This window comes from Palaemon carinicauda, chromosome 34, assembly GCF_036898095.1.
Source record: "Palaemon carinicauda isolate YSFRI2023 chromosome 34, ASM3689809v2, whole genome shotgun sequence".
Lineage (NCBI taxonomy): Eukaryota > Metazoa > Arthropoda > Malacostraca > Decapoda > Palaemonidae > Palaemon > Palaemon carinicauda.
The window spans coordinates 77843682-77857049 of NC_090758.1; positions in this window are offsets into that span (position 1 = coordinate 77843682).

Sequence of the window (13368 nt, forward strand, 5' to 3'; positions counted from 1 at the left end):
TTTTAAGGTAATTCTAAGGTGTTTTCGGTTTTACTATCTTCAAATTCAAGGAAATTATTAAAGTTTTAAGGTAATTCTAAGGTATTTTCTGTTCTACTATCTTCAAATTCAAGGAAATTATTAAAGTTTTAAGATAATCTAAGGTAAAAAGCAGCAGTATCTAAAGTAATGGCCACACGCTCAAGTTTAAACCCTTCCTGTGATATCTAAAAGTTAGAAATCGTAAAGATCTAATCTGAAGCTATTTGGCTCATAGCTTTGGGTGCTATTTTCCCTGTTGGGGCTCCTGGGCTTATAGCATCCTGCTTTTCCAGCTAGGGTTATAGCTTAGGAAATAATAAAAGAATGCCTGAATAAACTAGAACTAGAAACAAATGTTAACACAAGACACATGAGTGACAAACATAGGCTATCTGAACCAAGAACAAATAGTAAATTTGGTGAAAGGGCTTTTAGCTACTGTGTGCCTAGACATTATAATAAACTGCCAACTGAAATGAAGGACCTAAAGGGAGCAATTGAATCTAAGAAGAAACTAAAGACATTACTTTTCACAAGATCATATGATTTCGAAGATGCTACAATCAAAGAATTGTATAAGTTATAATGAAAATGTTTCGTTAGATGATTAATATGGACCCGCCCGAGAAGTAGTTCACTCGACTTCAGTGGAGGGTTGGATTTAAACCCAAAACAAGTAAACAAGTAAGTAATAATAATATGACAACATGGTGTACAGTTCCATAGCTTTCCAACTATTAGCTTTTGTATCCAATACAGCAGAAAGGTCATAAAAAATCATAAATTTGATTGATTCCTGCAAAAGCTAAGAAACTCGTCCAGTAGAACTTCAAAAGTTCAAAGTTGGAGCAAATGCTTTTTTGTTGACCAGGCGGACATGAGTCTTTTTTTATAGTTTATTTATGACATATTTGTTTTTGATGTTGTTAATAGTTTATATATGACATGTCTGTTTTGACGTTGTTACTTATTTTAGAATGATTTATTGTTAATTTGTTCTCTTCATTTATTTATTTCATTATTTCCTTTCCTCACTGGGCTATTTTTCCCTGTTGGAGCCCCTGGGCTTATAGCATCTTGCTTTTCCAACTAGGGTTGTAGCTTGGATAGTAATAATAATAATAATAATAATAATAATCTCCACAAATCTGTTAAAATCTAACAGTATCATTTTTATGCATAGGCCTACAAACAACCAAAATTTGTATCCACGTTTAAATCCAGAATCATTTCGAATATTCACCAATTGTTCCTTGATCCAGAAGCCACTTATAAACAAAATTTCATTTAAATATATCAATAGATTTTCAAGATATCTTTCGTACAAAAAAATCAACCAGACATCCCAAGGTTATCTTCATTCCACCTGGCATAATTTCCTCCAACAAACAGAAGGAAGAAGAGAAGTGTTTACTATATAATTTTGTGCATCAGTGGTCTTACTTAATGCTCCAGAAACTGATTATTATTTCAATGGTAATCCAGACTTCCTGATTTCCATCAATCAGGGTTATGGTAACGTTGAAGGCCAGACTGGAGTTCGACTCCAGCTCAAACTCGTTAGTTTCTTTAGTCGCTACAATCTCACTACCCTTGTGAGCTAAGGTGGGTATGGGGGAGTCATAGATCTATTTACTGAGCCATCAGTAGTCATTGCCTGGCACTCCTTGGTCCTAGCTTAGTTGGAGAGTAGTAAACGCCAGACTGGGGTTCGACTCCAGCTCAAACTCGTTAGTTTCTTCGGTCGCTGCAACCTCACTATCCTTGTGAGCTAAGGTGGGTATGGGGTAGTCATAGGTCTATTTACTGATCCATCAGTAGCCATTGCCTGGCACTCCTTGGTCCTAGCGTGTGTGCAGAGTAGGCTTGGACGCCAGTCATGTATGGACAGTCTCTAGGGAATTGTGCCATATCCCTTGCCCCTGCCATTCATGAGCGGCCTTTAAACCTTCAAGAGGGATAAATATACAGTATTTCATGATGTATATAAATATAGGTTAAGTGTAATACAGGAAACTCATTCTTTGCAATGCTTGGTTGCAATATCAATTGCACGACCTTGAACTAAGGATATCGTCTTCGAAAATGGAAGTTTTTAACTGTGTCTTCAGTGGTGAAAGAAATAACTTAGAATTGAGCTTATTCAATTATTTTTTTTCTAATTCTTAACTGGTAGTTATATTTCCATTATATTTTCTTATATCTTATCAATGTTCATAATGTTCAGTAGTGCAAGTAATAACTTAGCATTAAGCTTATTCAATTATTTTTTTTATTTTTTATTTTTTTTTTCCAATTTTGTATTCTTATTCCATATCAAATAGTAGTTTTATTTTATATATTTTATAAGCTTATTCAATTATTTTTTTTATTTTTTATTTTTTTTTCCAATTTTGTATTCTTATTCCATATCAAATAGTAGTTTCATTTTATATATTTTATAAGCTTATTCAATTATTTTTTTTTTCAGGTAGATGTATTCCCATTTTGTATTCGTATTTCATATCAAATAGGTGTTTCCTTTTATATATTTTATTTATGTTTATAACAGATTCGTTCTTTTTTAAAAAGTTTTTAATAGCTTACATATAAAAGATCTATTTTAATGTTACTGTTCTTAAAATACTTTATTCTAATTGTACATTACTTCTCTTGAAGTTTATTTATTGCATTGTTTCCTTTCCTCACTTGGCTATTTTTCCCTATTTGAGTCCTTTGGCTTGTAGCATCTTGCTTTTCCAACTGGGGTTGTAGCTTAGCTAATAATAATAAAAATAATAACTCATATCTATGAATAATTATGCATCGTTAATAATGAAGTTTTTTAATCAGTCTTATTTTACATTTGAAATTCTTCCTGTATAATTTCATTTTGTCCCTTTTAATATGAAGATTTATCAGTTAATCCTTATTATATCCACTCACTCACTCACTCACTCACTCACTCACTAAATCCCGTCCGGAATTCTCCGGGTTGGGTCCTGCATCTGATATCGCCATTCTCTCCAGAGACTCCTATCCAATGCCATCTGTGCCAGCTGCTGAAATGTCTCGCCTCTATTTGCTCTCTTGAAGGTTTTCACCCATGTATCTCTTGGTCGTCCTCTCGGTCTATTTCCAGCCACTCGTCCATGCAGCATTATCCCGTTCCATCCTCTCTACATGCCCAAACCATCTCCTCTGAATATCTTCCACTCTAATCAGAATTGTGTCCTCAACACCAGCCCTCTCTCTCACTCTCTTGGTCGTCCTCTCGGTCTATTTCCAGCCACTCGACCATGCAGCACTATCTTTGGCCATCTGTCCTATTCCATCCTCTGTACATGGCCAAACCATCTCCTCTGAATATCCATAACCAATTAAATCTTGTATTATTAATCTTTTTGAAGTATCCAGTTTTCACTCGACCATGCAGCACTATCTTTGGCCATCTGTCCTGTTCCATCCTCTGTACATGGCCAAACCATCTCCTCTGAATATCCATAACCAATTGAATCCTGTATTATTAATCTTTAAGTATCCAGTTTTCACATATTTACGTTTCTGTATCAAAGAAAAGTTAGGGGGACACTGTAATATAAACTTGATTCTGTAAAAACAAGGACTGTATTCTAATCTCTTTGATTTCTTGACTTTTGTGGGTTATGCAAAAAAAAAAACTGAAGATTGCAGCGTCGAGAGCGATGTCTCTGGAACGACTCTCCTTATTCTTGCCTCTCTTCCTCGAAGTGAAAGCTCTATTGGGGGCGTAGATAGCCATGAGACGTGTCAAGAATACGTCCTCTGATATTACGCGATATCCCTTCGAAAAATTTTAAGGGATATTCGCTCCAGGAGTTAGAATTCTGGATACCTTTGGTAAATTCTCTGGGATATATCACTGTAGTCAAATATACCTAGGAAGCTACTAATGAAGGAACTTCCATCACGACGACATGGCCTGAGCCCAAAAAATTAATATTTGCCTTCAAGAAATGGAAAAATAATCTATCATTTTGAATTAGGCAGTCGAAAGAAAACAGCTAAATGTACTGATGGAGTCCCTGCAGAAGGGGGTACAGTCAACACTTTATGTGGGGTACTGTAGGCATCATCTTAGTGTTTGTAGCGTTCCTTAGCCACCTATCTGCACCTACCACTTAGCCTTCTACTTCGACTGCATTCGTACTTCCTTTCTACCATCTTGTTATCCAAGTTCTCAACTTTAGCTTCATGGGACAACTGAGTTAACCTCTTGTTTCCTCTCAGCATGGAATGGACTTCAAGCAGAATGCTATAAGCCCAGGGGCCCCAACGGGGAAAATAGCCCAGTGAGGAAAGGAAACAAGGAAATATAAAATATTTTAAGAAGAGTAACAACATTAAAATAAATATTTCCTATATAATCTATAAGAACTTTAACAAAACAAGAGGAAGAGAAATCAGATAAAATAGTGCACCTGAGTGTACCCCCAAGCAAAAGAACTCTAACCCAAGACAGTGGAGGACCATGGTACAGAGACTATGGCACTACCCTAGACTAGAGAACAATGGTTTGATTTTGGAATGTCCTTCTCCTATAAGAGCTGCTTACCATAGCTAAAGAGTCTCTTCTACCCTTACCAAGAGGAAAGTGGCCACTGAATGCAATGCACCTGAAGGAGCCAATGAGGACCAAGAGTAGGACCTCCAAAAATTATGTACGAGGATAAGGGTGAAGTGTTACTTGAACTTTACATAAACTTGATCGATGTCTGATACATTTGACAATAGAATAAGAGATGGAAAATAGAGACAATTCCAAGTTTTAAAGAGAGAACTTGAAAGATACAAAGAGAAAACTTTGTTTTAAAGAGAACATTTGAAGGTTTTAGATAGAAAACATGAAAGTTTTGAAGAGAACCTTTATTCTAAAGAGAACGTTTGAAGGTTTTAGATAGAAAATTTGAAGATTTTAAAGGAAAACCTTGAAGGTTTCAAAGAGAAAACTTGCAAATTTTATGCCAAAACGAGCATTGTTATGCACAGAAATGAGTGTTATATCCTGCTTACTGAAGAGCATTCTAACAGATCTCCCGAATAGGTCATATAGACATATGTAAGTAATAATTAGAGTGGAAGATATTCAGAGGAGATGGTTTGGGCATGTACAGAGGATGGAACAGGACAGATGGCCAAAGATAGTGCTTCATGGTCAAGTGGCCGGAAATAGACCGAGAGGACGACCAAGAGATTCATGGGTGAAAACCTTCAAGAAAGCAAATAGAGGCGAGACATTTCAGCAGCTGGCACAGATGGCATTGGATAGGAGTCTCTGGAGAGAATGGCGATATCAGATGCAGGACCCAACCCGGAGGATTCCGGACAGGATTTAGTGAGTGAGTGAGTGAGAAGTAATAATTTAAAACTTGTGAGTGAAATTCTTATGTTGATTTTGGGCTTTAAAAGTTAATTTCCTTGTAAAAGCACAATTGAATAGGCCTATTTTTTTCACTTCTGCACGGATTCCTTGAACTGTACCTTACAGGGCAACATTTATAAGAGATTATTTCAGAACAATTAGCTTGGGTTAAGAATGGCGGAGCCTGTGTATGGCACATTTATCAAAGTGGGTTTTCCATGAAAATCTAAAAAAACAAAACATGACTTTCTCTCACGACAAACAGCGTTGTATGGCTTTTACGGTCCAATCGCTTAGGCTTTAGGTCTAGACCCATACATCCTGCTCATCTCACTACAAAAATAAAATGGATATTCACTAAAACCTATCATTTTTCAATATTATTCACCCTACACAAGATGGCCTTACCTAAGCTGACATAGGTTAGTCTTGCTCAAGCCGGCAAACATTAGTTTTCGCCTAACCCCACAAGTATAAGCTTAGGCTAAACTTACAAAGGTTAGACTTATTCAAACATACACTGGTGAAGTATCCTCAAACCTTGAAATGATAAGCTTGGTCAAACATAAGCAGGTTAAACTTTCTCAACCCTTGAATAGGTTAGGCTTATCCAACCCTACACATATTAGATTTGCCCATATATACAAGTTGCTTGTCCAAAGCTTTAAATATCATGATTGCAAGCATTGGCATCCGTGGTGGAAATCAACTATAAACAATTTCAATACTTTTACATACCTTAAACTTTTATTTTTGATAAAACAAAGACATTTACCAAAAACTTAACCTAACTTGATTCCTACCAGTGAATTTGAACTGAGCTAAGTACATTAAGATGATCTAGTAACCATTTTAACATAAGGAAAGTCTATAATTTTCTTATTATATTGCATAAAACAAATAAACAAATCAGCTACGGGAGTAACAACAGAAGAATATAATTTATTTTTAATTTGTACTCATCATTTACTTCCTGATTTCCTTTCTTCACTGGGCTATTTTTCCCTGTTGGGGCTCTTGGGCTTATAGCATCTTGCTTTTCAAACAAGGGTTGTAGCTTGGCTAGTAATAATAATAATAATAATAATAATAATAATAATAATAATAACAGAGAATTTAATTGAATTAAGGTGACGTCATTGGGTTTGTTTACATCTAAAGTGACCAAAGGTCATTTTATCCTGTTCAAGAAGAGTAACATGTTCTGAGGTTATTATTACTTTGGAGGTTTCTGCCATTGGCAACACGAGTAACCAAACAAACCGGTCAAACTTACTTCAGCTCAGTATTGCCAAAGTCATCGTCGAGTGAAGAGTGTTCTAAATTTAGCGCAGATACGATATTGCAAAGGTATAAGCGAAAACCACTTTGTGTATTACTTCGTAAACGTCTTGAAATTTTCTGAAGGTAAGCCTTATTGTACATATAATCATTTGATGTCATTTCCTACAACAGCTATACACAAACAGTTCCTTTAAACTAGATAATAATTAGCTACTTTTTTCATTGCAGTAAGACAAAATGTCACCTGATTATATAATTGATTATTACATTATAAATGCATAATTACATTCGTAGCTATGGTAAGCAGCTCTTCTAGAAGAAGGACACTCCAAAATCAAACCATTGTTCTCTAGTCTTGGCTAGTGCCATAGCCTCTGTACCATGGTCTTCCACTGTCTTGGGTTAGAGTTCTCTTGCTTGAGGGTACACTCGGGCACACTATTCTATCTAGTTTCTCTTCCTCTTGTTTTGTTAAAATTTCATAGGAAATATTTATTTTAATGTTGTTACTAAAATATTCTATTTTTCTTTATTTCCTTTCTTCATTGGGCTATTTTCCCTGTTGGGGCCCCTGGGCTTATAGCATCCTGCTTTTCCAACTAGGGTTGTAGCTTAGCATTCAATAATAGCAGTGCCTGGCCAAAGCTCGGATCTCTGGCCAATAGGGAAAGCCAGGATCTAACACATCTTGTCCAGTGTTTCATTTAATAAACTTAAATAATAGTAAATTGTATGAGTGACCACATATGAATACAAAAATCTCATTTGCATATAATGTCCCATACTCATCTGAAGTAGGAATGCAGACTTGTAGCTTAAAAACTAAAAATTTTAGAAGCTTACAATATACATTTATTGGGTCTTTAGACTGGCCAGGTAGTATTTTAGAAACTTACAATATACATTTCTTGGATCTTTAGACTGACCAGGTAGTAATACGCAGATCACTCTCTGGTTACGGCCCATTTTTCCTTTGCCTGAACACACACCTATATGCCATTTCTTTTAGCAAGGCAGATTTGCACCGACTCGCAGCGGGGCCCTTTAAGCTCTGAAAAGTTTCCTGATCGCTGATTGGTTAGAAATAACTTGTCCAACCAATCAGCGATCGGGAAACTTTTCCGAGCTAAAATGGCACCGCTGCGAGTTGGTGCAAATATGCCTTGCTAAAAGAAATGGACTATAGTACTCTGGCCTATTCTTTACACTTTCTCCTCTGTCCTCATACACCTGACAACACTGAGATTACCAAATAATTCCTTACTCAAGGGGTTAACTACTGCATTGTCATTGTTCAGTGGATACTTTTGGTAAAGGGTAGAAGAGACTCTTCAGCTATGGTAAGCAGCTCTTCTAGGAGAAGGACACTCCAAAATCAAACCATTGTTTTCTAGTCTTGGGTAGTGTCATAGCCTCTGTACCATGGCCTTCCATTGTATTGAAGTAGAGTTCTCTCGGTTGAGGTTACACTCAGGCACACTATTCTATATGCTTCCTTATTTCGTTTCCTCACTGGGCTATTTTTCCTGTTGGAGTCCTTGGGTTTATAGCATCCTGCTTTTCCAAGTAGGGTTGTAGCTTATCTAGTAAGGATAATAATAATAATAATGATAATAATAATAATAATAATAATCAGATCCTGATTTAAGTAGAATGACCCCATTGAGGCCTGAGAAGTAGGTAAAGATAAAATCAATATGACAAATTGGGAATGAGGTTGCTACACTCACATTCTAACCAGGTTGTGACCCTCTACAGTGGATTGACTACCAGATGCATTAGATGAGGCAATTCTCTCCCCATTTACTAGCCTTGAAATGTATCTATTATTATTGTTATTCTCGCAATACATTTACCCTTTTAAGGGGAGTGACATTAGAGAAATTCATCCTTTTAGTAACTCAGAAATGAAAGGCGGATGAAATTGCTACCCCCTACGCCCTTTTAGCGTTCGTTCAAGCAAATGCTGGCTCCCTTCCACAGCTGGTGGAATTGCAACCGATAATCTGGGATCGAACGAGGTCTCTGCAAATGCTGGCATCCCTTTGCAGTTGGGTGTAATTGCGACAGATAATCTGGGATCGAACGAGGTCTCTGCAAATACTGGCATCCCTTTGTAGCTGGGTGGAATTGCGACAGATAATCTGAGATTGAACGAGGTCTCTGCAAATGCTGGCTTCCCTTTACAGCTGGGTGGAATTGCGACCGATAATCTGGGATCGAACAAGGTCTCGGCAAATGCTGGCTCCCTTCCGCAGCAGGTGGAATTGCGACCCATAATCAGGGATCGAACGAGGTCTCTGCAAATGCTGGCTCCCTTCCGCAGCAGGTGGAATTGCGACCCATAATCTGGGATCGAACGAGGTCTCGGCAAATGCTGGCTCCCTTCCGCAGCAGGTGGAATTGCGACCCATAATCAGGGATCGAACGAGGTCTCTGCAAATGCTGGCTCCCTTCCGCAGCAGGTGGAATTGCGACCCATAATCTGGGATCGAACGAGGTCTCTGCAAATGCTGGCTCCCTTCCGCAGCAGGTGGAATTGCGACCCATAATCAGGGATCGAACGAGGTCTCTGCAAATGCTGGCTCCCTTCCGCAGCAGGTGGAATTGCGACCCATAATCAGGGATCGAACGAGGTCTCTGCAAATGCTGGCTCCCTTCCGCAGCAGGTGGAATTGCGACCCATAATCAGGGATCGAACGAGGTCTCTGCAAATGCTGGCTCCCTTCCGCAGCAGGTGGAATTGCGACCAATAATCTGGGATCTAACGAGGTCTCTGCAAATGCTGGCATCCCCTTACAGCTGGGAGGAAGTGCGACCGATAATCTGGGATCTAACGAGGTCTCTGCAAATGTTGGCTCCCCTCTACAGCGAAGCGACCGATAACCTGGGATCAAACGAGATCTCGGCTGCAAATACTGACGCTCCGTACAGCTGGGTGGCATTGCGACCAATAATCTGGGACCGAACGCGGTCTCTGAAATCCATATACTGAGTGCTGAAACACTTAACATTAGTGGACACCATCCCTCTCGTTACTGACAAAGGTTTAACTCATTTTTTCATTGTATTCTATCCAACCTGAGCAAGGAATGAACTCTTACCCAAGAAGGGAAAGTCTACGATAATACTAGATGAGCTACAATAACCCATTTTATTATCATTATTATCATCATTGAATACTCATAAATAAGAAGGAAATGCAAGGACGAATAGATATTAGTTTGCTGGTTATATATCAAGCTTGCCACCACAAGCTCTACCCAACGGCAAAGTATTAAGGAGAACAAGAGGCTTAGTTCAAACATCTTGACTCCCAAGCCAACTGACATCAAATGAGCAAAATCAGATTTGATTATTAATGGATACAAAAGTTGACAATCGATTGCTATAAAAAGCAAGATTTTTATTAAGAAATTCAATGGTTTCTTACTTGCTTTTTTTACAGACTTTCAAAAGTGATTTTGCATACAAAAGCCGAAAATCAATTGTTATCAAAACAGCAAGATAAAGGCAAGATCTTTATTAAGAAATTCAATGGTTTCTTACTTGCTTTTTTACAGACTTTCAAAAGTGATTTTGCATACAAAAGTTGAAAATCAATTGTTATTAAAACAGCAAGATATTTGATTAAGAAATTCCGTTTTGTTCTTATTTGCTTTTTACAAAATTTCAAAGTTTCTTTTGCCTGCTAAAGTTAGGAATCAAATGTCTTGGTTTGTTTTAGTGTAATGAGCAGCCTATATCAACTATTCTCAAGAAGTATATTATAAATTCTTTTGCTTTTATTTTGGTGGGCCTTTTACATATGGGTCAATTCTACTATTCATAATTTATACATCTTTGAAAAGTATTTCAACTATTTCATAAGTGATTTCAGACATAGCTTGAATTTCTCTTAAGTTTTCACACAATATTTCCAATCTTGCAGAAACGTCAAACAATCTGGCTGTCTCTTATAGGCCTACAAAATGACACATTCACCATAATCTCTGCACATCATCTTGGGGTCCTGGGTCGTAACATATAACTATGCTTTTAATATTATATTTCTTTTAGTTTTATTTATTTTATTAACTTGATCATATAACACGTTCTGGTGGTCCAAGATTAACTCTGTTTTATTATAATAAGCGCTGAACTGTGATGCAGTGTTGCCAACTCTTGCTATTTTAGCCTGAAAGTTATTAATATTTCTCGAGGTACAATTTGTATTGGTAAATATTCGCTATATTTCTTCGAGAACTAGCGTGAATAGAAACCTAATTCTTTCCGATTTATTCTCAATTAATAAAGCGTTTTGGCAAATTTATGGTCTGTCTTTATGACATGATAAATTAATAATTATACAAATGAATAAAAGATATTTGTTGAGGGAAATAAAACAGAGTTTATTTACTTTAAAGGCGGTTTTTCCTGGTCCTGTCATACAGGGAAATTTTGTGTAGGCCTACTACAGGACCTACAAAATATATTTGTCGTAGACATTCTTAGGTACTTAGTCTTCTTAGAATATCACACAGCTTTTTCTTCATTAACTATCAAGTCTACATTATCGAAGCATTTAATAGTCTTCAGTTTCTTCTTGAAAGCCTTAATATATTCAATCTTTCGAATGTCAAGTGGAGCTTTCTGTAGGCCTATAGCTTGGGGCCGTGTATTTGAAAGTTCTGGAACCTACAGTAGACCTACATCCTGACTGCTATACTTAAAACCATCTGTAACTATTCTCGTGTTAAAACGATCCATTGATTGAAGGCTATGATATATAATAATTCTTTTAATTCATTTTGAGAGTCCATTTCTGATAACTTGAATCTATGATTGCACATATCTTAAACTCTATTCTAGCTTTAATAGGCAGCCAGTGTAATACAATTAGTATAGGCCTAAGAGTGATCCTTTCTCCGGGTGAGACACCTTTTATCAATCTCGCTCCTCTGTTTAATATGTTTTCTAATTTCTTAAGTTGCATTTCGGGTAGATTGTAGTAGATGGAGTTGCAGTAGTCAATCCTGGTAATAACATAGTTAATAAATTTTTTTACATAACATTCATTCAATTATACATCGTTATGAAAAGTCTCTAAGATAATATCAGCTGTTTTTACTATATTATTTATTTGAGCATTGAGAGAAATTACAGTCAATATATACACATAGGTCACGAATTCTACTAGATAACTGGACCAGGAGTTATCAACATTTATTCAAGTTAAATTTCTTCCCTACCACGAAAAATAAGTTCAATTTTCATTTAGTGTTTTAACTGTCATTCATTCTTCAACACTGAACATAGTTTAAAATTTCAAGGGCAGGCTATCATCAATGTAAATTTTGGAGACATATAATTGTATATAACCTGTAAATAGTTATAATATTCACTTTATGACTGTGTAGCACTTTTTATAGGCCTGTATTGTAGATATAAAAATGAGATTGGGGGGGCCTAGTACACTTCCCTGGGGTACCCCTCTGCTGAAAAAGTTTCCATTCCGTACACAATAGTTTTTGTCACCCAAATAATTTTTTTTTGATACACAAGAGCTCTCTTTTCAGTACCAATGGATCATAAATCATTAAGTAGTAGTTCATGCAGAGCTATATTAAAAAACAGCACTAAAATTGAGTAAAATCAAGTACTATATATTGGTTTCAACCATCATTGCCAGCATATTACTTGCAACAGAGCACATTACTCTCTCAATAGAATGTTATCTATTCTAAATTGATAGCCTAAGTTATTATCCAAGCTTTTGAATTAAAATTTTACTTAATACTTATCACATTTTAAACGTTTACCTTAGAATAATTAAAATATTAACCTATGAATTAAAGGTATTTGCTGAATGCAAAGAAACAGTAGACTATATAAATCTTTCTTTTTGAGACAATAGTATGTATTTCATAAGCTGAAGTGTTGTTCAACTTTTGAAATACATAACATATTAAATTACTGATTCTATACTTGTCTTAGCTATGATATATTTCTTGAATTAAACAATTAATACTTTTCTTGGCTATGATATATTTCTCGAATTAAAGAATTTGTAAGTGATATAAATGTTTTCTTTAACGTTATTTGGAGGAAATTTAATTGGGATAGTTCCTTTAAGGAATAGGATTATATCCCATTAATCTTAACATCTTATATATTTATAGTTTATATTGCTAGTATAGACTAAATAGATGCATATCTTATGATAATTCAACTACAACCAGTTAATGTTTCTTTTATTTTAGTTTACCCTTTAAGTTTTCTTTAACTTCGTTAGGTTGTTAAAGAAAACGTATATTGAAAAGTGTGAAATTACAGTTTTTTTTACAATTAAATTGTCATTTATTGCCTCATTTGAGACTCATAGAAAAGAATTTATGAGAATAAATTAATTTATTTCAATAAATTTATATGAATTATCCCGTCATTACACATAATTTTAATTCGTCTCTAGTGCAAGAAAAAAAAATTTCGAAACTGACTGGAAGACGTACGACGTTATCAAATCCATCCCAATGAAGAAGTGAATATGATATTTTTTTTAATTATTATTATAATTAAATAAAGTTTTATTATATAAGATTTTAATATAATATAATATCATTATATAACCAATTCTATATAAATTTTAAACTATATCCGTACGACAACTTTGGCTTCTGTCAGGACTAAATCAACCTGCTGCC